A 27,500-nucleotide genomic window follows, 5' to 3' on the forward strand; every position below is an offset into this window, starting at 1 on the left:
GTGAAGCAAGTTTATCAGCCTCAAGGTTAATTAATTAAAATTAGTCATGAATATGTAAGAGTTCTACAGTTCTTAAGATTATAGATACTATACATATATATATATATGCAATTTTTCAAAATGTAATAAGAATTTCAACAGTATATGCTAATTAAATATTTATAAAAATCTAAGGAATGTATAAATTACAAACATAATGAATATTAAAAATAAAGAAGCACAATATTTTGTTAATTAATCGTGATTGAACATTTTTCAGCATTATCTGAAGATATCAGAAGAAAATTAGTATTAGGTAGTTCTATTATTTCAAAACATCAGTTTTGAAGTTGGCAATATAATCACTACATTTGGGTTTCATTCAAACACAAGTAAATAGAAGGAAAAATAGAAGCAGTGTATACATCAATAAATGTTTGAACATATATGCTTGTGTGAATGCGTGCATTGTGAGAGAGACACACAAAGAGAAGCAAAGAGTGTGTGTTTTTTAACTGTTGTAATTGTATGTTAAGTATGTTTCAAACATATCTTTTTCATTTATATTTTTAAGAATCTTGCTCGAGAAGAAAAGACAGGATATTAACTGAGAAACAATGCTTCTTCATTGAAATCACTGTTATCTGGATACCAACAGCTGTGTGGAGCCCACATGTAAGTATTGCTATCAATGTACTGTCTAAATACACAGACATACATAAGTGCATAAATATATATGTATGTGTGTGTGTGCGTGCGTGTGTTTATACATACATATGAATATATATATATATACACACACACACATGCACATATACATACATACATACATTTACACACACACAAACATCATCACCCCTTGTTACAGCAATCTCAGGCTACATAATTCATCACTTAAAGAAATTGTAAAATATGATTGCTAATTTCTTGATATAGTTTATCATTTTGCCCTTATGAAGTGTTGGATAAATTTTAACCGTTGAAAAATTACATGTTCTCAGTCTAAAGGATGCTTTTCTGTACTCTAGCTAATATCTAAAGTATTGTTAACAAATTGCATAACCATAACCACAGTATGCACACACACACACACACACACACACACACACATGTATACATATATAGTCCACTCTGCTGAGTGGTTGGTGTTAGGAAGGGCATCCAGCTGTAAAAATCCTGCCAAAACAGTCACAGAAGTCTGGTGCAAGATTCTGTCTGGCCTGCTCCTTTTGAACCATGCCACCCATTCCAGCATGGAAGGCAGACGTTACACAATGATGACAATATATATATATATATGTAATTTTGGGGATGAATAGGTATATGTCGATTAGCATGTTAAGTAAAACACATTCACAGTTTGGGCTACCTAGTGTCATCCATGGTTGGGGTATATTACTGCTGGATCTTTTTCAGGAATTTTGCAGTGTTAGTTGAGATAATGATAATTGATGAAGGAGACAGGAGATAGATTTGGTACTAGTCTTTATTCAATACTGAATCTAACCTCTATCTCCTTCACCAATTGTTGTTGTTGTTGTTGTTGTTGTTATTATTATTATCATTATTATTATTATTATTGAGTGAGAGAGCAGTGCATGCCATCAAAGTGACACTGGGGTAAAATATACAAAGCCCAATATACCCATCATGACTACCCGTCTGATAAAGGTACACCAGGCACATGCATCACAACCATATGTGCGCGACATGGTGATCTCATATCAAGATAAACAGCACATGACCTTGCAGGTAGCACATGACCTTGCAGGTTTATTATTATTATTATTATTATTATTATTATTATTATTATTATTATTATTATTATTATTATTATTATCATTATTATTATTATTATTATTATTATTATTATTATTATTATTATTATATATAAATATTATCATATATAAATATTTATATATATAAAAAAAAATGGAACATCCCAGTCTCCATTTTCTTCTTATATATATATATATATTAGGTTGTCAAGAAACTTCTTGTGGAATTTTTAATTTTGGTTTTAAATTATGTATTTTCAAATTAATTTTCGTTAAATTACTTTGATTTTATATATCATTTTAAAGCCCGTTTTTCGCTCTATCTAATCGTGTTACTCTTTTTTTTTTTTTTTTTGAATAACGAGGCCATTTTTCTGGAATGTTGAATACAACATGGACAAAAAGCAAATTCACACAATTTTCTTATTCCAGTTCAGGCTAGGCCAAAAAGCTGCTGAAATAGCTCACGATATCAACAATGTGTTTGGCCCAGGAACCACTAATGAACGGACAGCACAATGGTGGTTCAAGAAATTTCGTAGTGGTGACAAGAGTCTTGAACATGATAAGCATAGTGGTCAGCCATCAGATGTTGACAACGGTCAACTAAGTGCCTTAGTCAAAGCCAATCCATGCACAACTGTTTGAGAGCTTGCTTTTGAATTAGAAGTAACATATACGACAGTTTCCAACCACTTGAAAGAGATTGGAAAAACAAAAATACTTGAGAAATGGGTGCCGCATGAATTGAACGACAACCAAAAAGAACGCCATTTTGAAGTGTCTTCTTTCCTTCTTTTACATAACAAGAACAACCCTTTTCTCGGCCGGATTGTGATTTTCGATGAAAAGTGGATTCTTTACAATAACCGGCGATGCTCAGGTCAGTGGTTGGATGCCAACGAAGCTCCAAGGCACTTCCCGAAGCCAAAGTTGCACCAAAAGAAGGCCATGGTGACTGTTTGGTGGTCTGCAGCCAGTCTCATCCATCACAGCTTTTTGGATCCAGGCAAAACCATTACGGCAGAGAAGTACTGTCAGCAAATGGATGACAGGCATAAGAAACTCCGACAACAGCCAGCATTGGTCAATAGAAAAGGACCAATTCTTCTCCACAACACTCGGCTGCACGTCCCACAACAGACCCTGCAGAAGTTGAACGAATTGGGCTATGAAACTTTGCTTCATCCACCATAATCACCAGACCTCTCGCCTACCAACTACCACTTTTTCAAGCATCTCAACAACTTCCTGCATGAGAAATTCTTCAAAAACCAAGACGAGGCCAGACACACCTTCAACGACTTCATCGTCACCAGAACACAGGATTTTTACACTACTGGCATAAATAAACTTGTTTCACATTGGCAAATGTGTGTTGATTCTGATGGTGTTTATTTCAATTGGTAAAGTTTTGTTTGTGCCGAGATATGTGCATCTGAATTTAAAGGTTAAAAACCACAAGAACTTTCTTGACAACCTAATATATATATATATCATCATCATCATTGTTATTATCATATAGCGTTCGTTTCCCATGCTGGCATGGGTTAGACAATTTAAATGGAACTGGTAAGCCAGAGAGCTGTACAATGCTTCAGTCCAGTTTGGCTTGGTTTCAATGGTTGAATGCCCTTCCTAATGCCAACCACTCCAAAAGTTTAGTGGGTGCCTTTATACATTTCATTGGTACAGATGCCTTTTACATATCACTGGCATGGTTGCCTTTTATGCGTCAATGATGGTAGTGGCCATCCCTATGATATCACTAGGCTTGATGTTGTCTTCTCAGGCAAATATACACAGACACACACACACACACACACCACACACACACACACACCACACACTATATATATAAATATATATATATATATATATATATATATATTATATATATATATATATATATACACATATATAGGAGTGGTTGTGTGGTAAGTAGCTTGCTTATGAACCACATGGTTTCAGGTTCAGTCCCACTGTGTGACACCTTGGGCAAGTGTCTTCTACTATAGCCTCGGGCCAACCAAAGCCTTGTGAGTGGATTTGGTAGACAGAAACTCCAGCATGGCCGCAGTCAAATGACTGAAACAAGTAAAAGAGTAAAGAGTATATATATATTTGTTTGTGTGTATAAGAGAAAGTGGATGGCCTAGTGGTTAGGCTGTTGCATTCACACAGTTCTGATGGTTTTGATTTGCAAACTGGTATTGCATTGTGTTCTTGAGCAAAACACTTCATTTCCTGTTGCTCCAGTCCACTCAGCTGTAAATGAGTAACACCCTGCAATGGACTGGCATACTATTCAAGAGAAATGTTGGCTTGCCCACTTAGCTAGTAGAATGGTTTCCTTCAAAAGCTACAACCAATCATGTATGGCCACATCTAATAGTCCGATTGATGCAGTGATATATATATATATATATATATATATATATATATATATAACAGTATAGGTATAGGTATCAATCCATGGACTGTTACTCATTTATATTTTACTCACCTGTCTCAGAATCTGCACATCAATGACTGAGATTCCTGACAGATGGTGACACTGAACGAACTGGGTGTTTTCACACCTTTTTACCATAAGAGAAATTTTTTCTCCATGGTAACTGCACTGTATTTGCCTTCTAGCAGTTGAAATATGTGACAAAAGTATTTCAACTAACCTAAATTCTGCTCATACCTAAACACTGCCTTGTGCCAATGCTTCATTATATATATATATATATATTCATGCAGGTGCCACGTTAAAAGCATTGGTGCTGGTGCCACATAAAATACACCCAGTACACTCTGTAGAGTGGTAGGCATTCAGAAGGGCATCCAGCTGAAGAAACCATGCCAGAACAGACAATGGAGCCTGGTACAGCACCTGGCCTTACAAGTTCTGGTCAAACAGTCCAACCCATGTGAGCATCAAAAACAGACATTAAATGATGATGATGATGATGTTGATGATGGTGATGATGATGAGGAGGAGGAGGAGAGGAGGAGGAGGAGGAGAAGGAGGAGAAGGAGGAGGAGGAGGGTGGTATAACTGTATCATCATCATTGTTTCCACATCCTCTTTTCCATGCTCTGTTGGGTCATATAGAATTTGTTGAGACACTTTCTTTTGCTGGATGCCATTTCCACTGCCAACCCTCACCTTTGCTCCATATTCAGACATGTTCTCATGGAAGATTAGAAACAAAAGACACTGCTGGCATGATTGTGACACTTATGGCTATCAAACAATGTCAAGGCAAGGAAACAGTAACATACACACACATGCACACATACCATACACACATACCATACACACATACCATACACACACACATATGCCAGAGGCATCTCACATGTTTTTGGTTAGCCCAGGGTAAAAGACACTTTCCCAAGGTGCCATGAACCTGTATCCATGTGGTTAGGAAGCAAATTTTTACCATGCACACACATTCACACACACAAATGCATGCACGTGCACACACACACACACACACACACACACACACAACAAACAATCACATAAACACAAACATGCACAAACATACCCAAATATATAAGTATGTATATTTGGGTATATATGAATGTATGTCATCATCATCATCATCATCATCATCATCATTTAACATCCGCTTTCCATCCTAGCATGGGTTGAACGATTTGAACCAGATGGCTGCACCAGGCTCCAATCTTGATCTGGCAGAGTTTCTACAGCCGGATGCCCTTCCAAATGCCAACCACTCTGAGAGTGTAGTGGGTGCTTTTACATGCCACTGGCACAAGGGCCAGTCAGGCAGTGCTGGCAACGGCCACGCTCAAATGGTACATTTTACGTGCCACCTGCACAGGAGCCAGTCCAGCGGCACTGGCAACGACCTCACTTAAATGTATTTTCACGTACCATCAGCACAAGTGCCAGTAAGGCAATGCAGGTAATGATCACACTCAAATGGTGTTTTTTTACGTGCCGAGGGTGGGCCGAAAAGTTTATAGGCTGACTATGAAGGAGTGATGCTAGAGCTGTCAAATCTTACATACATTAATTTCATCCCTTCTTATTGATAACTGCATTGTTTCTTTCTAACCAAGGATGATTGTTGTTTCTTTTACTTTGAGCCAGAGATAATCCATGCAGTGTGTGTATGTTTCATTAACATAGATGATTAGTGGTTACATAATGCAAATTACATAATCAACACTTTCTGACATATCATTCCAGAGACAAGTAACTGTTATATACAATATTACTTGATTGAAAAGATAAAAGTATTCATGACAGTCACAAGTAATTTTGTCTTTGAAAGTGAGGAGCTGATTGTGAGCTTATCAGATTTTCTCATTCTAACACAATGTGCTCAGTCAGAAGATGAAGTCAAGACCACTGTTCATGTATGAGAATATAGGATATCCTCAAAGTGGCCAAAGAACTCTACAGACATCATTAAGCTATCTAACTTGGTGTATGGATGATATAAAACATCATATCAGATGTTTGCTTTGCATCATGACATTTAATCTTCCAGCAGTATGTTGCTACATGTGCCAATTGCCCGCATTAGTCAGTTGCCAGTAACTTGAAATCCTTGGCAATGAAGCTTATATTTTTCAGGCATCACCTGAATAAAATGCAAACATTCAGACACATATTTAATGTGCACATGTATACTGCATTTCATGACCATTGACTCCTTTGTTTTCATCTGCCTTTTGATAGTTCTTGCCTCTTCACCAGTAGGATGTCCAAAATTACTTTCCCTACAAAGCAAGCTTCATGCAGTTATCAGATTAGTCACTGTCAACCCAAACATGCAGCAAGTTTTATTCATCATCATCATCATCATCATTATTATTATTATTATATTATTATTATTATTATTATTATTATTATTATTATTATTATTATCATTATTATTTAAGATGTCATACAGTATCCAATATCATGATGTTGTTGATTGAAGATATTGTGTCCACTGGGAGTTTGTACTGTCTGTTAAGTCACAACAAAGACCCCAAACACCTAAATTGTAGGGTATTTCTAAAGTTTCTGTAAGCCTAGTACTTATTCTATCGGGCTCTTTTGCCAAACTGCTAAGTTACGGGGATGTAAACACACCAGCATCGTTTGTCAAGCAATGTTGGGTGGGGGGAGAAATACAGACACATAGACATATGCATACACGTCATTGGAACCCAATGTTCCAATGACAATCGGGACAGCTTTTATGTTTGACTCTCGTAGCTGGTGCATCTTAACGATCTCAATTCTCAGTTCTCCATATTTATCACTCTTTCCTCTTTCTTTCATGTTTCTGGCACTGCTCTGTCGATTATTAGGCATTCTTGTTTGTCCCTGACCTTTGGTGATCTAACACCTTGTTTTTCTGGAAGTCAAAGTCCCAGAGGATTTTTGCCTCCTCCTTTTCATCCATTACCTTTTCCAGTGTCTGTTGGTACCAAGCACCCATTACCTCATATCTATACTTCCAGCATAGTCGCCAGTGAAGGTTTTGGGCACCCTTGTCATGTCTGCACTTGTACTCTTTCTCTTTTACTCTTTTACTTGTTTCACTCATTTGACTGTGGCCATGCTTATGCTTTGTAAGCATGACTTATTCTTTGTAAGCCTAGTACTTATTCTATCGGGCTCTTTTGCCAAACCGCTAAGTTATGGGGATGTAAACACACCAGCATCGGTTGTCAAGCAATGTTGGGTGAGGGGAGAAATACAAACACATAGACATATGCACACACGTACATATATATATATATGGGCTTCTTTCAGTTTCTGTCTACCAAATCCACTCACAAGGCTTTGGTTGGCCTGAGGCTATAGAAGAAGACACTTGCTCAAGGTGCCACGCAGTGGGACTGAACCCGGAACAATGTGGTTGCTAAGGAAGCTACATGCTACACAACCACTCCTACTCCTATGTCTTTCTTTGCAAGATTTTCACAGTTATAATTATTTATTATTATAATTATTATTATTATTATTATCATCATCATCATCATCATTATTATTATTATTATTATTATTATTATTATTATTATTATTATTATCATTATTATTATTATTTTTATTGTAAATTTTTCTTCCTCTTTCAATTTTGTTTCCATTTCTTGCTGAATGTCTTCCCAACACCCATATACATTAATAGGTCATTAAAATAAACACACCAGATTATTAATTTACAAACTCAAGGTATGTGAAAGAAAAGAAAGGAAAAGAAAAAGGAAACAAACAAAAAAAAAGGAAAGATAATTTTTTATATGGTATAATCATTTTCACAGCAACCATTTTCTTCTCAATACATGTGATGTACCAGTTAAAACAATTTTTACTATTATCGTTATTATTATTATTATATTATTATTATTATTATTATTATTATTATTATTATTGTGTGAGAGGGCAGTGCATGCTATCAAAGTGACACTGAGATAAAATATATGAAGCCCAGTATGCCCATCATAACTAACTGTCTGATAAGAGTACACCAGGCACATGCATTACAACCATATGTGCATGACATGGTGATCTCATAACAAGATAAACAGCATATGACCTTGCAGGTGAGCCTAAGTTAGAATTTTTTTCAAGTTGAGTAGCCCATCCCACTCAAAAAGTCCCTGAATAAGGGTTGTTTAAGAATGTTGAACAAAACACCCATGTTTCCAAATGTGAATTACTCAAACCCTAAAGAATTCCTCTAAACACATGGCTATGATGGATCCCCCACTACTTCTACTTGTGATCAGAGATGCACATATCGTCAGCCACTAAGGGACATGCTCAACTGGTTAAGGTCAAGCAACTGACAAGCAGATCTGTAGTACTGAGCAGAATACTTTCTGTAGCCCATCTTTTATACCAAAACAAAACGTGTACATGATAGCACTGCCAATCAGTTGTACATAACATTTTCAATCAGTTTATCATCATCATCATCATCATCATCATTATTATTATTATTATTATTATTATTATTATTATTATTATTCAAACAAAATGGTTAGCAAAATTTCTTCTGGCTCTTTATGCCCTACATTCAAATTCTGCTGAAGGCAACTTTGCTTTTGATCCTTTCAGATTTGATAAAATAAGTACCAGTTGAGTTACTAGAGTTAATATAATCAACTTGCTCCTCTCCCCAAATTGCTGGCCTTGTGCCAAAATTTGAAACCGTTATTATCATCATCATCAATATTAGTTATCAAATAAAAAAAAAAAGAATTCACTGAAGAAATTTGTAGTAGAGTCATTCCTACCATGCCTTAGAAAGTTATTGAAATTAAGAGAGAACGTTTTGATGAATAGTATTCATGTATTCATGAGAGATATCTGAGATTTAATTTCAATTTTTTTTTCTTTATTTATGCCTGAAAAGATATCACACAAGTTGCATATGGTAAGATATTTCCTGCAAAGCTTTCCTCATACTTAGTAAGAAGGAAGGAATGATTAAGTTTGCATACAAAAATAACTTCTTATCTTATTCACAGTGGATGTATATATGTGTATGAAATGGTATAAAATGCTTGCATACAAATATATTCAAAAGTGACTGTGTTTCCACACACAAATATAAATACACACACACACACACACACATATGTATGTATATATATATATGTATGTATGTATGTATGTATGTATGTATGTATGTATGTATGATGTATGTATGTATGTATATATGTATACATATATACACACACATACACTCACTTACAGACATTAATGTGTGTTTATGTGAGTGTGTTAATGATTGCATATGTATGTGTATGAAATGATTTACAAATTAGATATATATGAGATTCATGCATTCCATTTATTTCGAGTAAAATTTGATAATAGCCACAACTAAATTCTAATTTTCTCTCAGTGAATAAATGTTTTGATTAGATTGACTTTAAGATCTGCCTTGTGAGGTTCATGCATGTCTAGTTACCACAGTGATGTCACAATATTTTTCTATATTATACATATCTATTGTGTGTGTATGTGCGTGTGTGTCTGTGTATATATAGTAAAATAAAATATGCTGAATACTGTGTAGACTGAGATTCCCACTGACAGGTCCCTAGTGTGTCATTACAGCAAGATAATTTAAGTTTATTAGTGTAGTCAATCAAGAATAAGTATGTAGTTTTGGTGTAGTGACTAGCACAGCAATATAGTTTGCAGTAGACATGTTGATGTTACAATTCTTCTACATTATTTGTGCATGTGTATATGTGTCTGAATGTATACCTATATTTACACATACATATATGCATGTGTGTTTCATATGAATTTGCTTATGCTATTATTTAACCACAAGACGACACTGATCCGACAGAATCATTAGCACGCTGAACAAAATACTTAGCAGCTTTTTGTCCATCTTTAGACGCTGAGTTCAAATTCCACTGAGGTTGACTTTGCCTTTCATCCTTTCAGGGTTGATAAAATAAATACCAGTCAAACACTGGGGTCAACGTAATCATCTATTCCCCTCCCACAAACATTTCAGGTCTTGTGCTCATAGTAGAAAGAACTGTTCAACCACAGGTCAACATCTGACTGAGTAAGCCAATGGTAAAAAGTATTCCAATCCTGACCACTCCATCAAATTTGCAATGAGCTATCCTTTGGAAGGGTTGGATGTGAAATGATAGAGATTTCACTGCTATTTCTAAAAATATAGAGGCACTTCACAGTTTCCCATCTCAGCAGCTTTTTCATGTATATATTCAAGCATTTAACTGCATATATATGCATATATGTGTCCATGCATTTGCATACTGGAGGTTATGAGTTTTATATACACTTACACACGCATAAAATAATTTTATTGACTGTGATTTCCCAGTTTTATTGAATGTGTATACATACACATAAATATGCAAATGTGTGTGCATTTGTGTGTATAAGTATGTGTGTATGTATGTGTGTGTATGTATGTATGTATGTATGTATGTGTGTGTGTGTGTGTGTATGTATGTATGTATGTATGTATGTATGTATGTATGTATGTATGTATAATTTTGTAAATTTAGCATTTTTCACTTTTCTGTTAGATTTATATGTTTGTATTATCAACATTGTGTAATCTTCATTCTTGAAAATGTATATCTCTAAAATGTCATTTAAAAATATGCATTTCAAAAAGATAAATAAAGAAATGAAAACAGGAAGAGGAGAAAAATCAGTACCCCTCCCCCGCCCCCCAAAAAGGTATATATATTTATATATTATCAATATAATCCTAATCTACACCTTTGAAAATGTATCTCTGCAAAATTATATTTTAAAAAACTATGCCTTTTTTGAGAAAGTTATGGGGAATAAAAATTCTATTAAACACCAAATTTTTTCTCTCACTCTCTCTCTCTCTCTCTCTCTCTTTGATATACACATATATGAACATGTATGTATACACACACACATACATTTATATATATATACATATATATATATGAGCATGTATGTATATATACACATATACACACATGAATATATAGATAGATAGATAGATAGATAGATAGATAGATAGATAGATAGATAGATAGATATATATATAAATTGATCGTTAGCCACAAAACCTTTTTTTATTCTTTCTCTCTTTATTTCTGTGTTCCTTTCTGTTGAAGAGCGTAGGCTCGAAACATAAAAGACTTTCTCACTTCCTGAGCATTAAACTAACACATTTGTTTGTTGTTTACATAGCCATCTTCATCTTTTGTTTTGTTTGGCTTTTGTAAATTCCAACTATATATATATATACATATATATATGTATGTATATATATATATATATATATATATATATATATATATATATATATATATATATTATATATATATATATATATATATATGTATATATATATATATATTATCAGTATGTACAAAAATAAACTAATACAGGAGACTATACAGGTTAATTAAACAAACTTAATTATCATTTTACTGTATATTTCAAAAACAAAATAGACTATCGTACTTTAAAATTTCACTGTTTCTTTTTGGTTCCAGCATAGCAGCTACGCAGCTAAAAACAGAATGAGTGGGTGTCACAAGAGCTTAAGACAGCTGATATATTATTGCACCAAGTAAAATTTTTCAGTTGTTAAATACTCAACAAGAAAAGAAGCAAAAGTTGATTTTATATTATTTTAAAATTTTTTTTCCTTTTCAGTTAACAGGAATTATGGCTTTGCAAATGTTTAAAAATTCTTAACATCTTATCTACCATCTTTAAACAAGCACATCATATTTATAAAATTTGGACCATATCATGAAGTAAAACAAACATTACTGAGGGTTATGTGTAAAGTTTTTTAATTAATTGTTTTATGAATTTTCAAAATGGAAGAAACTAAGCAAGTGAGGCAATGGAGATTAGCACAGGAAAGAAAAAGGAGCAAATCTGATAAAAGTTAAATTATAATTACTGTATGTTTGCCATATTTTCTGATATAACACATGCTGGCAAAACTATATTTCCTAAGTTACCTATCATTACCTAGAGGCATAGGAGTGGCTGTGTGGTAAGTAGCTTGTTTACAAACCACATGGTTCCGGGTTCAGTCCCACTGCGTGGCATCTCGGGCAAGTGTCTTCTGCTATAACCTCGGGCCGACCAATGCCTTGTGAGTGGATTTGGTAGACGGAAACTGAAAGAAGCCTGTCGTATATATGTATATATATATATGTGTATGTGTGTGTGTTTGTCCCCCTAGCATTGCTTGACAACCAATGCTTGTGTATTTATGTCCCCGTCACTTAGCGGTTCGGCAAAAGAGACTGATAGAATAAGTACTGGGCTTACAAAGAATAAGTCCCGGAGTCAATTTGCTCGACTAAAGGTGGTACTCCAGCATGGCTGCAGTCAAATGACTGAAACAAGTAAAAGAGTAAAAGAGTAAAAGAGATATATGTATATATATATATCATCATCATCATTTAGCGTCCGTTTTCCATGCTAGCATGGGTTGGACGGTTCAACTGGGGTCTGGGGAGCCCGAAGGCTGCACCAGGCCAGTCAGATCTGGCAGTGTTTCTACAGCTGGATGCCCTTCCTAACGCCAACCACTCCGAGAGTGTAGTGGGTGATTTTATGTGCCACCGACACAGGTGCCAGACGAGGCTGGCGAACGGCCACGCTCGGATGGTGTTTTTATGTGCCACCGACACAGGTGCAAGACGAGGCTGGCAGACGGCCACGCTCGGATGGTGTTTTTATGTGCCACCGACACAGGTGCCAGATGAGGCTGGCAGGTGCCAGACGAGGCTGGCAGACGGCCACGCTCGGATGGTTTTTATGTGCCACCGACACAGGTGCCAGATGAGGCTGGCGGACGGCCACGATCGGATGGTGTTTGTTACGTCCCCAAAGCACGGAGGGTAGTCTATGCGGTACTGGCTACGGCCACGTTCGGATGATTTTCTTGTGTGCCACCGGCACTGGTACCACAAAGATACAAATTCCTTTATGTTCATCTATTTTGATTTGTTTTGATTTGATTTGATTTTCACTTGCCTCAACAGGTCTTCACAAGTGTCACTTGCCTCAACAGGTCTTCACAAGTGTCACAAGAAGGAAGGTATGCACAGGTGGACTGTCTACGTCGCCGGGTCTTCGGATGGTGTCTTTATGTGCCACCGACACAGGTGCCAGATGTGGCTGGCGAACGGCCACGATCGGATGGTTTTCTTGTGTGCCACCGGTACTGGAACCACAAAGATACAAATTCCATTGATGTTCATCTATTTTGATTTGGTTTGATTTTCACTTGCCTCAGCAGGTCTTCACAAGTGTCACGCGTGTCACACACTTGCCTCAACAGGTCTCCACAAGTGTCACACACTTGCCTCTGCCTCAACAGGTCTTCACAAAGTGTCACACACTTGCCTCTGCCTCAACAGGTCTTCACAAGTGTCATAAGAGGGAAGGTATGCACAGGTGGACTGACTACGTCGCCAGGTCTTTGGATGGTGTTTTTATGTGCCACCGACACAGGTGCCAGGTGAGGCTGGCGAACGGCCACGATCAGATGGTTTGTTTGTTGTGCCACAGCACGGAGGCCAGTCGATGCGGTACCAGCTACGGCCACTTCGGATGGTTTTCTTGTGTGCCACCGGTACTGGAACCACAAAGATACAAATTCCATTGATATTCATCTATTTTGATTTGTGTTTTTGATTTTCACTTGCCTCAACAGGTCTTCACAAGTGTCACACACTTGCCTCAACAGGTCTTCACAAGTGTCATAAGAGGGAAGGTATGCACAGGTGGACTGACTACGTCGCCGGGTCTTCGGATGGTGTCTTTATGTGCCACCGGCACAGGTGCCAGATGAGGCTGGCGAACGGCCACGATCGGATGGTGTTTGTTGTGCCCACAGCACGGAGGCCAGTCGATGCGGTACTGGTTACGGCCACGTTTGGGTGGTTTTCTTGTGTGCCACCGGCACTGGTACCACAAAGAATACAATTCCACTGATGTTCATCTATTTTGATTTGTTTTGATTTGATTTGATTTTCACTTGCCTCAACAGGTCTTCATAAGTGTCACAAGAAGGAAGGTATGCACAGGACTGACTACGTCCCAGGTCGGGGCCACGGGTTATGGCCTGACTAGTCTTGCCGGGTCTTCTCATGCACAGCATACTTCCATAGGTCTCGGTCTCTAGACATTTCCTTAGTGAGACCTAAAGTTCGAAGGTCGTGCTTCACCACCTCGTCCCAGGTTTCCTGGGTCTACCTCTTCCACAGGTTCCCTCCACTGCTAGGGTGTAGCACTTTTGCACACAACTATCTTCAGCCTTTCTTGTCACATGACCATACCAGCGCAGCCGTCTCTCTTGCACGCCACAACTGACGCTTCTTAGGTTCAGCTTTTCTCTCAAGGAACTTACACTCTGACGATTATGAACACTGACATTACACATCCATCGGAGCATACTGGCTTCATTTCTTGCGAGCTTACGCATATCCTCAGCAGTCACGGCCCATGTTTCACTACCATGTAGCATGGCTGTACGTACACATGCATCATACAGTCTGCCTTTTACTCTGAGCGAGAGGCCTTTTGTCACCAGCAGGGGTAAGAGCTCTCTAAACTTTGCCCAGGCTATTCTTACTCTAGCAGTTACACTTTCAGCACACCCACCCCGCTACTGACTTGGTCTCCTAGGTAGCGGAAGCTATCAACTACTTCTAGTTTGTCTCCCTGGAACGTGGCAAAAGTTGGTCTCTGCATATTTCCAGTGTTTATTGCTCCTGAGCATTTGCCACAGACAAAAACTATTTTCCTAGTTAGCCTTCCTTTGACATTGCTGCACCTCTTATGTGTCCATAGCTTACACTTGGTGCATCTTATAGAGTTTCTACCTACACCTTTTTTACAGATCGAGCAGGGCCATCTACCTGAAGGCGTTTGTGATTGATCTACCTTCCTACTTATTAGAACTTTGGTTTTGGCTAGGTTGATTCTAAGGCCCTTCGATTCTAATCCTTGTTTCCACACCTGGAACTTCTCCTCCAGTTCTGATAGTGACTCAGCAATTAGAGCAAGGTCATCAGCATAGAGGAGCTCCCAGGGGCAACCTGTCTTGAATTCCTCCGTTATTGCCTGGAGGACTATGATAAATAGGAGGGGACTGAGGACTGAACCTTGGTGGACCCCAACCTCTACCCGGAATTCTTCACTGTACTCGTTGCCCACCCTCACCTTACTAGCAGCGTCTCTGTACATGGCTTGCACAGCTCTCACCAACCATTCTTCTATCCCTAGTTTCCTCATTGACCACCAGATAAGGGACGGGGGACCCTGTCAAAGGCTTTCTCCAAGTCAACAAAAGCCAGGTACAAGGGCTTATCTTTGGCTAGGTATTTCTCCTGCAGCTGTCTTACCAGGAATATAGCATCAGTAGTACTTTTCCCTGGCACGAACCCAAACTGCATATCATCTAAGGTAACTCTCTCTCTAATTAGTTGGGCTACAACCCTCTCCGTAACCTTCAAACCCTCTCCGTAACCTTCATTACCTGATCCAGCAGCTTGATGCCCCTGTAGTTATTTGTCTCTAGGGCGTCGCCTTTACCTTTGTAGCAGTTGACTATTATGCTGCTACACCAGTCATTGGGTATGACCCCCTCGTGTATCACCTGGTTAACTATACGGGTGACTAAGCTATAGCCGACACCACCAGATATTTTGAGCATCTCTGCAGTAATTCCTGATGGGCCTGGGGCTTTCCCTGTTTTCATGCTTCTAATTGCCTTATCTACTAAGGAACTGTTAACTCGGATTGCTGGTCCCTCTGTTGGGTCGACATTCGGCAGACTCTCTTTACCATTCATTTTCTTCATTCAGCAACCTATCATAGTGGCGTCTCCAAGTCTCTCTCTTTGCACCCTCATTAAGTGCAAGTGAACCGTCCTCCTTGCGAACACATTTCTCTCCTACCACGTCACGATTCTCTCTCACACACTGTCTTGCAACACGAAATACCTCAAGTCTTTCATCCTCACGACGCAGGACATTGGCAAATTTTCCTTCTCTGCTTCCCCTCTGGCTAGATAGACCTGTCTCCTGGCTTCCCTTCTGGCAGACTGATACACTTCCCTGCTACCACCGTTCTTCCAGGCCTTCCAAGCCTGTTTCTTTTGTCTAATAGCCCTGTCAACAATATTGTTCCACCACCACGTTATTTTGGGTCTTAAGGGGACTTTGCACCAGCCACAGATCTGGTCAGCGGCTTTCAGCAGGTTGTCCCTCAGAAGCGTCCAGTTGTCTTCTACCCCATGCGTAGCTATACTCCCTTCCATTTCGTCTAAAGCTTCAAATAACATATCTCTAAATCTCTGTCCATTCGCAGGGTCTTTAAGCTTCCAGACCTTCTTCTCCATGTTGGTCGTCTTCTAGTCGCCCTCTTAGTCCTGATCCTAAAGTCACTAACTACCAGTCTATGTTGTGGGGTGCATTCTTCACTTGGGAAGGTTTTGGCATTTATAAGCAGCCATCTTTCCCTTTTCTGGCAAGGATGTAGTCGATTTGGCTAGTATGCCGGCCCGATCGGTAGGTGACCAGGTGGCTTGTCGGTTTCCTGAAGTTAGTGTTGCAAATCATAAGACTATTCGCATCGCAGAACTCCAGCAGCCTGGTTCCCTCCTCGTTGCGGGAACCATAACCGTAGCCTCCATGCACGCCATGGAAGCCCCCAGCACGTCGTCCAACATGCCCATTGAAGTCACCAGCCACAAGAGAAGGTCTCCTGTCGTTCGTCAATGATGTGGTCTGCAGTAGGGTGTCATAGAAACAGTCTTTCTGTCCATCAGGTAGCCCTGGCTGAGGGGCATAGGCCGATATAATAGTTGCTAAACTATGGTGGAGCACTAATCTAATCTTAATTATTCTGTCACTTACTCTGACTACCTCGATTACCTTATCTACCCATTTTTCGGCGATAAGCATGCCCACACCCCCGACTCCGTCAGTATTCCCAGCCCAGAAAATCTTGTACCTCTGTCCTTTGCCTGTGAGGAACCTAGCAGAACCTCCTCTCCACCTCACTTCTTGAATGCAGCATATATCAACCCACCTCCGTTCAAGCAATTCAACTATCTCGCCAGATCTGCCTTTCAGTGTGCCGACGTTGAGGGTGCCAACCCTGAGGCTGTGGGGGGGGGTGGAAGTGGTATTGGTCCTAATAGCGTCATGTACCTGAAAAGAAAACTCGCGTTTGGTAGTATTCATAGACAAACAATGGAACTTAAGTTCAAACCTCGTATACAACACTAAACATATCTTGCAATGACTGAACACTACCTTTTATGGAAGGGGGGGGGGTGGCGTAAGACTTTGAGTGTATAAGGGAGACAAGGATGAGAAAAATTTAGGACTTCCTGTACCGGTGGTGGGGGGGGTGTGGGAGGGCGGGTGCACCGCGAAAACCGGGCGGCAGCCATTTCTTCCTTCCTTGGGAGAGAAATAGTTATTAGTAGCTATAAATAAATACCTAAATTTTGCCTAACCTATGGGAGAAGCGTGGACGATAAGGAGCTATAAATTATAAATACATTTATTCTATATCTACGAGGCGTGAGACTGATCGATAAAATAAAATAAAATTAGGGGCAAGCTTTAAGATTAAATATATATTAACACAAGACATGAGACAACGATATATAATTAAGATGAACTATAGAATTATATGTACATATAAAAAAAAAGACACAAGGCGTGAGGCTAAATTTCACAAGTCATAACAATAATACTAATAGAGATAAAACAGGGCTAACTAAAAGATCAGATCAGTTGCAGATAGTTAAGTAGGTACACGGGTTGAAATTAAATATAGATTGCTTAGCTTGGATTCATATTTCGTATTTCGTATTTTCGTAGGGAGTCGGATACCAGTCTGAATTCAAGTGAGGCCGTTGAAATCAGTCGCTGGTTTATATGCATATAGGGTGGCGGAGAAAGGGGGCGAATGGCGATCGAAGAGATATAAGACAATTGAAGAGGAACGGGGGGGTCGTGGCCCACCAAGAATCGGCCGGCAGCCATTTCTTCCTCCTTGGGAGAGAAATAGTTATTAGTAGCTATAAATAAATACCTAAATTTTGCCTAACCTATGGGAGAAGCGTGGACGATAAGGAGCTATAAATTATAAATACATTTATTCTATATCTACGAGGCGTGAGACTGATCGATAAAATAAAAAAAATTAGGGGCAAGCTTTAGAATTAAATATATATTTAACACAAGACATGAGACAACGATATATAATTAAGATGAACTATAGAATTATATGTACATATAAAAAAAAAAGACACAAGGCGTGAGGCTAAATTTCACAAGTCATAACAATAATACTAATAGAGATAAAACAGGGCTAACTAAAAGATCAGATCAGTTGCAGATAGTTAAGTAGGTACACGGGGTGTTGAAATTAAATATAGATTGCTTAGCTGGATTCATATTTCGTATTTCGTATTTTCGTAGGGAGTCGGATACCAGTCTGAATTCAAGTGAGGCCGTTGAAATCAGTCGCTGGTTTTATGCATATAGGGTGGGAGGCGGAGAAAGGGGGCGAATGGCGATCGAAGAGATATAAGACAATTGAAGAGGAACGGGGGGGTCGTGGCCCACCAAGAATCGGCCGGCAGCCATTTCTTCCTTCCTTGGGAGAGAAATAGTTATTAGTAGCTATAAATAAATACCTAAATTTTGCCTAACCTATGGGAGAAGCGTGGACGATAAGGAGCTATAAATTATAAATACATTTATTCTATATCTACGAGGCGTGAGACTGATCGATAAAATAAAATAAAATTAGGGGCAAGCTTTAAGATTAAATATATATTTAACACAAGACATGAGACAACGATATATAATTAAGATGAACTATAGAATTATATGTACATATAAAAAAAGACACAAGGCGTGAGGCTAAATTTCACAAGTCATAACAATAATACTAATAGAGATAAAACAGGGCTAACTAAAAGATCAGATCAGTTGCAGATAGTTAAGTAGGTACACGGTTGAAATTAAATATATATACGTATATACGTATATACATATATATTATATATATAATATTATATATATATATATAATATATATATATATATATATATATATATATGTTATATATTATGTGTGTGTGTATGTTTGTGTGTCTGTGTTTGTCCCCCCAACATCGCTTGACAACTGATGCTGGTGTGTTTACGTCCCCATAACTTAGTGGTTCAGCAAAAGAGACCGATAGAATAAGTACTAGGCTTACAAAGAATAAGTCCTGAGATCGATTTGCTCAACTAAAAGGCAGTGCTCCAGCATGGCCACAGTCACATGACTGAAACAAGTGAAAGAGTAAAAGAGTATCGTATGATGAGGAAAACCCTCTTTTAGGTGACTAAAACATGGATTTTTAACTGGCACTCTATCAGTTACAATGATGGGGGTTCCAGTTGATCCCGTCAATGGGACAGCCTGCTTATGAAATTAATGTGCAAGTGGCTGAGGACTCCACAAACATGTATACCCTTAACATAGTTGTCAGAGAGATTCAGCATGACATAGAATGTGACAAGACTGACCCTTTGAATTACAGGTACAACTCATTTTTACCAACTGAGTGGACTGGAACAACATGAAATAAAGTCTCTTACTCAAAGACACAATGCACTACCACAACCTTATGATTGTGAGCTGATTATCCTAACCACTAAGCCACACTTTTTAAGGAGACAAAAGAATTGATCTTTACTGCACAAGAACAAGCTTTATGAATGAATTCAATCAAAAGCAGCAGTTTCACATTTGTGTAGAATGTGGCGAAAATCATCTGAGATAGTTAAACATACAATTAATGGATACTCAAAACCGGCCCAAAAGGAGTACAAAATATGCCATGACAAAATGACATTGCGAATACACTGTGAGTTGTGTAAGAAGTATAGGATAGAATGTCCCAATAGGTGGCATGAGCATCAGCATGCCAGCAGTAGAGAATGGGGAGGTGAAACTCACGTGGGATATACTAATCAACATAGATAAGAAACTGCTACATTATCGACAAGCCTAAAGAATGGACTTTCATCAATTTAGCTATACCTGCAAAACAAAATGTTGTGAAAGCAGAGAACAAGAAAGTCAAAAAGTTCCAAGACATAGCATTGGAAGTGAAATGCATCCACAGAGCCTCAAAAGTGAGGGTGATACCTATCATGATTGGTGCACTTGGAACCATATCAAAGAAAGCAATATTTTGGCATGTAAAGCTGAAAATACCAAACTTCATAGGAATTACACTGTTGGCAGCAATCCTCAGAACAGCACATGTCCTTAGGAAAATGTTGCATCTCTAAGCTGTAGAAAGAAGTTGAGGCATGACATAGATAACCCAAGTAAAGAAAGAATAAAGGTGGTGGTGGTGGTGGTGGTAGTAGTAGTAGTAGCAGCAGCAGCAGCAGCAGTAGTAGTAGTTGTAGTAGTTCCTGATTTAGACACAAGGCCAGATTTGGAGGGTTGTGGGAATAGTCAATATCATTGACTCCAGTATTTGACTAGCACTTTATTTGATCTCAGATGGATGAAAGGCAAAGTTGCTCTCTGCAAGATTTGAACTCAGAATGTAAAGAGCCAAAGCAAATACTGCAAGGTATTTTTTTTCCTGATGCTCTAACAATTCTACCAGCTCACAACTCTGTATATAATTACTGATTTAAGGCCAGCAATTTGAAGCGGGGGAATTTATTATTTAAATAATCCCTAGCATTTGACTTCTACTTTATTTTATTGACCCCTGAGTAATGAAAGGCAAAGATGACCTCACTGGGATTTGAACTCACAACATAAAGATTCAGGAGAAATACTATGAAGCATTTTTTCTGATGTTCCAATGGTTCTACTAATCAAACACTCTTAATAACTTGTAATTTAGGCTGAGCATGAACAGAAAATAGACTCTATCAACTGCCAGGGGGGGCAAGTTAGATGTATTAGATAGCATCCATTATCTAGTTGACCAAGTTAGTAGGGGAGGTGGATGTTCCATGAGCATAACTGTGAGAATAAGATTAAGATGGGCAAAGTTCAAAGAGCTCCTACCCCTGCTGACAACAAAGGGCCTCTCTTTCAGAATGAAAGGCAGATTGTTTGATGCCTGTGTGCGATCAGCTATGCTGCATAGCAGTGAAACATGGGCTGTGACAGCCGAGGAGATGCACAGGCTTGAAAGAAATGAAGCCAGTATGCTTTGCTGGATATGTAATATTATTATGCATGTTCGACAGAGTGTAAGCATCTTGAGAGAAACGTTAGGCATAAGAGGAATCAGATGTGGTGTGCAAGAGAGATGACTGTGGTATGGTCATGTGTTGGTCATGTGTTGCATATGGATGAGGACAGCTGTGTAAAGAAGTGCTCATCTCTAACAGTGGAGGGAAACCTGTGGTAGAGGTACACCCAGGAAGACGTGAAACAAGGTGGTAAAGCATGATCTTCGAACTCTGAGCCTCACAGAGGCTATGACTAGTGATTGAGACCTTTGGCGATGTGCTGTGCTTGAGAGGACCCATCAAGCAGAGTGCACCCATGTTGGTGGTATGTAAAGAGCACCATTCAAGCATTGGGGTTCACAGAGGCAAAGTAGTTGAGTTCCTTTCAAGTGTTAGGCCTCATGAAGGCAATGACTGAGACATTTTGCATTAGGTCATGCTTGAGAAGATCCATCAAGCTGAGCAAAATCGCAGTCATGGCAGGTACCAGTGTCATGCAAATTGGCATGTAAAAGCACCCCAGTATCACACAAATGGCACCTATGTTGATGGCATGTAAAAGTAACCATTACTGTCTCAAAGTAGTTGGCATTAGGAAGGGCATCCAGCTGTAGAAAACCATGTTAAATCAGACTGGAATTGGGTGCAGCCTTCCAGCATGCCAGCCTGGTCAAACCATCCAACCCATACCAGCATGGACAATGGACGCTAAATGATGATGATGATGATGCAATAGTAATTAGTAATTAGAGACTGACAGAATAAGAACAGGCTTTAAAAAGAAAAAGTACTAGGGTTGATTCATTCAACTAAAAATTCTTCAAGGTAGTGCCCCAGCGTGGCCACAGTCTAATGACTAAAACAAGTAAAAATGAAAAAAAAAGTTCATCTGCACCACACTCTTCAATATCCTACCCTTTTTTTAAAAAGGTTGAGTATGATCTGAGGGCTATTTGGCTGTTATTGCTTAAGGTTACCTTATTGACTAGTTTTGTTTTGCTGCTTATAAAATCAAAAGATCAACACTATTATATCAAATGAAATAGAAATTTGGAATGGAAAATTCACTAGACAATTCCCATGTGTAAAACTTTGGCAAATATATTATCACCAGGATCAAACAATTATTTATGCCATTAAAATTCTGTCATAATCTTAAATAACGATCTTAGAAAAAGGCCCGTTGAAATCAATAAAGAGTATTTATGTGGGTAAATTAACCAAAGGAAAATAAAGCAACAACAAAATTCTTAAACCAGAAAATATTTTTTGTTTAGCTGAAGCTGACTGAGTACAAAGTATTTTCTTTCCTTTTGTTTCTTTTTTCTTTTTTCTTTTATTTTTCTAAGTTCCTTGCAGTATTTTCTTGAAAAGCTAATAATAAAATGTTTTATCTTAAACTAAACCGTCAATTGAAAAGAGTTATTTTTTGTTACTTTTCATTTTTGTCTACTGTTTATTTTTAACATCTTCAATTCCAAATAAACTGCATTTTGGAGAAATTTTTAATCTGTTAATTAATATTTGCACAATGTCAGTTTTTTCCATCACTACTACAATGGCATCTGTTTTTCTAAACTAACTGTTTTCATACACTCTCTCTCTCTCTCTCTATCTATCTATCTATCTATATATCTATCTATCTATCTCCATCCATCTAAACTCACTCATCTTTTATCTCTTTCTTTATCAGCTCTGTGTTCTACCTGTTACACACCATACTGAACTCTTCTCTCAATATTTCTTTCTCAGGACTGCAGCCTTCTGGAATTCTCCCAGAGTCCATAATTTTCCTGCGTTGACCTACAAATATTCAAATTGAATAACAACTGCATTTATCTAGCCAGTCTGGACAGGCCTGGATTGAGTGTGGCTTTCTTGACTGATTTATTAGAACCAATATTGGTGAGTGCCATAATAGCAAGTACTGTAGAAATAAGAAATAACTAAGTTCTTAGTGAACTCAAACTGCAATGATTTCAATGTGTTTAGAAACATATATAAATGTCACATCTTCCTACTTTTCCTCCTTTAAAATAAACCGTGTACTCAGTAGAACAATACATAAGTCAGCCAAATGACTAATTTATTTAATAAGAGTCATATAAAAAAATCTTTAGGACAGAGAGACAACAGGGTAACACTGTTAGTAGGAGAGGTTGGGAAGAAGAAAGGGGAGAGTAAAGTGTAGTGTTGGGAAGAAACAGAGGATGCTAAGAAGCTAAGGGAAGTTAGTATGGGTATGAGTTAATCTTTATATCCCTTTAGCTAACTGTTTAGTTATATCCAGCCCAAATATTCTATCTATTTTATGTTCAAACTGACCAGATCCAACCTCTCACACCTACCTTACAATGATGACATTGTAGGGTAGGTGTAAAATATACAAACACACCAATGAAATCTTGAAACTACAAGATAATGAGTGATTAATTCAAAACAATGTGAATAGATAAGCAATATAAGTTCCAAGTAAATTTACAGCTTTCTTTTGGAATCAATAAAATAAAAGCCAGTGAAATATTTGTTTAAACCAACCAACCATCAGGAACGTCCTAGTGAAGACCAGTTCCTCATAGTCTTCAACTGCTTGCTGGAATGGCATAGTCTAGAATAATGACAAAATATGAAAGGTGCCAATGCTTCGCCTTGTGGGATGCCATTCCACAGCTCCAAATTGGCTCTGATCAAACAAACCAATAATCGACAGCATAAAAACAATGGTCATCTCGTCGTCGTCGTCGTCGTCGTTGTCGTTGTTGTTGTTGTTGTTGTTGTTGTTGTTGTTGTTGTTGTTGTTGTTGTTGTTGTTGTTGTTGTTGTTGTCGTTGTTGTTGTTGTTGTTGTTGTTGTTGCTGCTGCTGCTGCTGCTGCTACTGCTGCTGCTGCTGCTGCTGCTGCTGCTGAGGAGGAGGAGGAGGAGGAACTGCAGTACTCCTGGACTACATTATATAATACATGTTTTTAAAACTAGTGAAGTGTGAAATCTAGCTGCTATTTCTACCAGGTGGAGCAATCACAGAGGCTCCAAGTAATTTACAGTATAGTATATACAAAATATACCATGTATTTGTGCTTGAAATGTATTTGGAAACTGCTCTAAGCTGAAATACTTTTTGACTCTGAGTACAGCTTAAAAGAAGACACTTGAAAATAAAATTAAATTATACATTGAACTAAATATATTATATTTACCTTATTTTTGTGGATACGAACTTTTCCTTGTAAATGAAGTATCATATATCCATATATTTTATGACAGCCTGACAGCTATAAACATGATTGTATTCAGAGAAGATATAAAATATATTATCCATTTATTTCAATATGCCACTTGAATTTTACTTTCGAGTATCTCTTCATATTAGCTGTACTTATATATCATTATAGTATTGCTCTAAACTTTATTTTTATCACTTTTATTGATATCTTTGCAAACTGCAAAGTAATCCTAAGAAAGATACAAAATCTGCTTAAAATACAACTTAAACACAGAGGAATAAATGTGAGTTAAGTGGAGGTTGGAGTAAATTAGAATGATTAGAGGTATTCTGCTCAGAAAGGATATGATGTGATTGGCAAAGGAAAATTATTTAAGTTCATAGCACCATTACAAATCTGCCACATCATCTGAAAAGCCAGAGTGATGGTGTGAGGTGTGGTGATGATGATAATTATGATGATGATAACAATGATGACGATGACAACAACAGCAATGATGATGACAATGATGATGATTGTAAGAATAATTTGAAACATTCACCTACACTGTGGTAAAGCCATATTAGCTATTAAAAATACCCATAAACTATCACATTTTATTATTATATTATGATATCATTAGGTATCAAAGTCCTTTCATCATATTTCTATGACTTGATCACTGATTCTCTATATTTCACAATATTCAGTTCAAAGAAGATTATCAATGACCAGATTATAAATGTGGATGATTTTAATAACAAGTATGACTCTACCGCAATTCAATTGTTTTAGTTCCAACACATGATATCTCATCCAACTTCTTAATAAATAAGTACTAATCAGGAAATTAAAACATGTAAATCTTCAGTTTTCTCATTTATTGTATTCTGTGAATGGCTGTATTTGAGAACATACAAGATGATTAAAATTTAAGATTCTAACTATGAATTAAAAAAAAAGAGGAAAAAAAAAGAAAAACTAATAGAAACATTTGTAATTTCTCTCTTATGATTGGTGTGAATTTATTCTCAATTCTGTTTTATATAGCAATTTTATGATATGCAAATTATTTCCAAAACTTTTCCTTTGAATGCAAATCCATTTCATTTATCTCTTTTTATTCTTTGAATTAGAACTTTGATGTTATATTGGATTGATAAAATGTTGCCATCTTGATCCTTGGCACCAAAAGCAGCCACTCTACTAATTTGTTCCATTCTATAAACTACACTGTTTTCCCAAGTGTTACAAATAAAACTCTGCATGCTATAGAATTCCCTTGTGGGGAAAAAAATTATAAAATCCGATTCATACATGAACAAAGTCTCATCTCCACTGAACATACTTAATTGATCTGCTAAATTAATCTCCTACTTTCTTTGTATTTGGCAAATAAGGCAAATAAGTGATTATCATTGCTCTTTGGCAAATTTCAGTTAAGCTGGTCAATATTCTACTGGGTGGTGAGAGAGAATGGTTTTACTGGAGCAAAACAAAACTGGAGAGGGAGAATTTGAGAAGGAAGAGTTCCATCAAGAATTGAATGTTTGAGGAGATAATTTATACTTTATTCTTACATCTTAAGTTTTGTAGTGGAGTTGATTTTTCAAGTTTATTATAGACATTTATCAATAACTTGATATAATCTCTGTTGTAATGATTGAATTTTTGATTAATTTACCAAGGAAGCCCTCCCAGACAGCTGCAATCGATGTTGTTAATATTCAACATTGAATTTCATGTACAGACATGTAAGGAAAATAGACAGGATAAAAATTCCAGAAAGCAGAGATTCTGAGACAAAGTGATTAAATGAAATGTTTAGTTGGAGTTCTGAAGGATAAGGTAGCACAGACATGTGAGAGAAGGGACAAGTGTGACGAATACCCCAAAGTACCCTAGAAGGCAATATTCAGCTTTAAGGTACTGAAATGGCAGAACCATTAGCACACCAAACAAAATGCTTGGTAATATTTCTTCTGGCTTTACATTCTGAGTTCAAATTCTGCTGAGGTTGACTTTGTCTTTTATCCTTTCAGGGTTGATAAAATAAAGTACCAATCAAGTAGTGGAGTCAGTGTAATAAACATACCACCCCACCTTAAATTTACTGACCTTGTGGCAAAGTTAGAAAGCTGTAGTGGCCGTAGTGGTGGTGGTGGTGGTGGTGGTGGTGGCGGAAGTATTATTATTATTATTAGTAGTAGTAGTAGTAGTAGTAGTAGTAGTAGTAGCAGCAGCAGCAGCAGCAGCAGCAGCAGTAGTAGTAGCAGTAGTAGTAGTAGTAGTAGTAGTAGTAGTAGTAGTAGTAAGTACAGGCATGAGTTAGTGGTTGTAGTGTGTTGATGAGCAGATCAGTACCACTCAGTTAAATGATATTCCTACAGAAAGCTGTTCTAGTATATTTGACTATGCTTAGTAGCAGTCTTGTAAATATGTGATCAATACTTTAATATGGGTTACTAATAGGCATCATTATGAAGTACCATCAATTTATTAGCGATTAAATATTTTCTAACTCTTAGGAGGAAACCTGGAGTAAGTTTTATAATATTTTAGGCATGGGATGGCCATGTGAGACCATTTATGGTTGTGACACTAAGTAATGGTAGCAAGTTCAAGAACATTTTTCATCGTGTGTAGGAGGTGGGAATGTAGAGCAAGACTGTTTTTAGTATGCATAATAATAGTTTCTTGGTGTTTTCAAAGGAAAATAGGTGGCTGCAGCTCCTTTGGATGATATTATTGATGCCCCTGTATACAGAAG

General features: G+C 37.6%; 2 long non-coding RNA genes and 1 pseudogene across 2 annotated transcripts; 2 read left to right on the forward strand and 1 right to left on the reverse strand.

Moving 5' to 3' along the window:
• Positions 1–2,139: 2,139 nt before the first annotated feature.
• Positions 2,140–3,155, forward strand: LOC118762080 (annotated as a pseudogene).
• Positions 3,156–4,265: 1,110 nt separating this feature from the next.
• LOC118762082 lies at positions 4,266–17,957 on the forward strand. Its single transcript, XR_004997859.1, has 3 exons — positions 4,266–4,418; positions 6,710–6,716; positions 17,947–17,957. It is a non-coding gene; the product is annotated as an uncharacterized LOC118762082 (long non-coding RNA).
• On the reverse strand, positions 4,548–17,531 carry LOC118762083. The gene is made up of 3 exons (XR_004997860.1): positions 17,341–17,531; positions 8,468–8,473; positions 4,548–4,559 (listed from the first exon to the last, which is right to left on the reverse strand). It is a non-coding gene; the product is annotated as an uncharacterized LOC118762083 (long non-coding RNA).
• Positions 17,958–27,500: the final 9,543 nt, after the last annotated feature.

Source organism: Octopus sinensis, linkage group LG2 (genome assembly GCF_006345805.1).
Source record: "Octopus sinensis linkage group LG2, ASM634580v1, whole genome shotgun sequence".
Lineage (NCBI taxonomy): Eukaryota > Metazoa > Mollusca > Cephalopoda > Octopoda > Octopodidae > Octopus > Octopus sinensis.